Below are 3,023 nucleotides of genomic sequence, written 5' to 3' on the forward strand. Positions count from 1 at the left end.
AACTGTGTGGATGTAGCGTGATGCGATTTTTGTAGCAATTTGTAACGTTTTTATGATTGTCATAAAGTTTTCTAATTGGAATTATGGCACCAAAGATGACTAAAAGCCAGAAAATGTAAATGTCTTAAAATAGCTGTTTTTAAGTTATACTTCTTTAGGCCCGATTGGGAAAAATGTTAAGAATGAATTCGACAGCATTAGACCAAGAGGCAGCGCTGAAAAATATATTTGAATTTACTAAAGCTAGATTTTTCACAGTTGATTTGTTGATTACTGTGAGTGTGTAGAGAAACATACTGCGGTCGGTCAAGCGAAATTAGAACAGGGGTTACTGAGAGGGTATCAAAGTTGCTTTCCTACGAAGGTAATTATTTCCATTTACTAAAGCTGAAAATCAGTATACACATTCTAAATTAAATATAAATAAAAGTTATTATAGTCGGTCAGCTGTATGACGGGACAGAGCCGGTCGGTCGGCCCCAATAGTCGATGAGGAAATAAAGCATTTTGGCTCGCAATTTTTTCGTCCAGCATGTATTTACTTGAAACTTTCACAGAAGGTAGGGAATAGTCCAAGGATCATTTTATATATCATGCCGCTATCATACGCTAAAACCTTGGGGGTGGTTGCCACCCCATCTCGGGGGGTTGGAATTTTTTATTACATTTTAACCATGTAATTCGATGGAAAAGGTGATTCTAAGAAAAAAATGTTTTTTTACATTTTCTTCGTAAAACTAATATTTTTCGAGTTATTCGCGCTTGAAAATAATAGTTTTTCGACGAAAAAATCGACTTTTTTAGAGGGTTTTTTGAAAATACCTCGAAAAATATGCATTTAATCAAAAAAACTGTAGATATCGAAATTGTATCTTTTAGTAACACAAACCAAATTCTTTTCCTATAATATCTTAAAGACCAATACAAACCGAGGTACGGCATGTTAAAGTTTAGCTTTTTTCGTCAAATGCATAATTTGAAATATTCAAAACCAAATACTGGGAAAGATTTGCATTTTTCGAGGAAAACTTAAATAATCTGTTTTACTTAAATATCCTTAAGTATACAATTATACCTTTAAAAAAATATAATAGAAAGTTTCTAGCTGAAAATTAAGCGACTTACAAAAAAATGTCGGTACCTGCTTTTCTCTGCGAAAAAGTCAGTGAAAACAACCCCCTAACTACCTTCCTAATTCAAAATTGGTCTTCACCTTTCTTTAGTTCCTTTTATATTTATATTATCAATACACTTAAGGAGTTTGCCCTATTTAAAATGCCTAATTTTGGACAACTTGGAGTTTAAAGAAAAATTGATTTTTTGAAATTTGGTATTTTTCACCTTTTACTTCAAAATACCTCCGAAAATACTGAAGATATAAAAAAAATTATAAACTCTAAATTGTATATTTTTTAATAACTAAAATTACCCTGTGCATATATTTTCATTACAGTGAGTAGTTAGCCAGATATAGCTGTTTAAAGCCTCTATTTGCCAGCAAACACCCCCTTATTCGAGCTCTTTAAACCCGCCCCAATTAAAAACTAAGGCATCTTACGGAATTTAATTTACACAGTCTTATAGCTCTTTAAAAATGCTACAAAATCGTTTTTGAGGGTCTCATTACTTAGAGGGTATCAAAGTTGCTTTCCTACGAAGGTAATTAAATCCATTTACTAAGGCTGAAAATCAGTACACAGTGAGATATAATATTTTTCCAAAAATACGCATTTTAAATACGCATTTTTACCCTGTTATTTTTACTTTGGTGGCTTGCATGTAGATTCTAAGATTGCACTGATGATGATCGGTCAACCGATTGAAAACTAGTTCTGTCTTTGATGTAGCCCTGTATAGGGATTTTAATAAATATACCTTTTATAAAGGATTTTATGTTTTTGTAATGGTATACAGCCAACTACAGGAAATTTTTCCTCGTGGATTTGCATTTTAAATAGGTCAAACTCCTTGAGTGTATCGGTAATATAAATATAAAGGAACTACAGAAAGGTGAATACCAATTTTGAATTAGGAAGGTAGTTAGGGGGTTGTTTTCACTGATTTTTTCGTAGAGAAAAACAGGTACCGACATTTTTTTGATTATAAGTCGCTTAATTTTCATGCTAGAAACTTTTTAATATTTTTTTTTTGAAAGGTCTAATTGTATACTTGAAAAAAGATTTTTTAAGTTTTTCTCGAAAAATGCAAATTTTTTCCATTATTTGGCTTTGAATATTTCAAATTATGCATTTGACACAGTAGTAGTTGAGACACGATCGAAGCAACATCGAATCTCTTTAATAACCGAATCAACGTATTAATATTTGATATTTGTTGTGATTTCTTTTTACTAGTCTAAAAAGTGATTTGCAATTAGTGTTTTGGAACAGGTATATTATAATTTTTAATTGCTTGCTAATTACAAGAATTCATAAAGTAAGGTAACACATTCCAGTCTGTTTTTTGTTTCTTGTTGTTTTTTAAAGTATTTGGAGGAACATAAGCGTATCGTTAGCTGTATTTTCGGAAATATGCCGTCAAATTTAATATGTTCTTGCTGCAGCAAATCATACAAACCAAATTTAATGTTAAAATGCTCGGTGTGTACTAAAGTATTTAGACATACTTGTGTTAACATTAGTGCAAATGAGCTTGAACTGATTAATGATGAAGAGAAGGGATGTGACTGGTCTTGCATAAATTGTAGACAAATTGGTAATCAGATTAAGGACTTAAAATCATTAATTCTCTCACTTCAGGCTGAAATACAAGCCCTAAAAAATGATAACCAGATTTTGAAATCTTCTTCGAACCCACTAGAAATGGAAGAAATAATACAAGAAATCAACGAACGAAATAAAAGAAAACGAAATGTTATTTTCTTTGGTGTGCCGGAACAGGATCAACAACTATCTGAGGATCATCGTAAGATTAGCGATAAGTCTGAAGTTCAAAAAATAATCTCAAGCGTAAGTCCTAATGTGAATACTGCCAACATTAAGCTCTTCAGACTTGGGCAAGTT

The sequence above is a fragment of the Diabrotica virgifera genome, chromosome 1, assembly GCF_917563875.1.
Source record: "Diabrotica virgifera virgifera chromosome 1, PGI_DIABVI_V3a".
NCBI classification, from domain to species: domain Eukaryota; kingdom Metazoa; phylum Arthropoda; class Insecta; order Coleoptera; family Chrysomelidae; genus Diabrotica; species Diabrotica virgifera.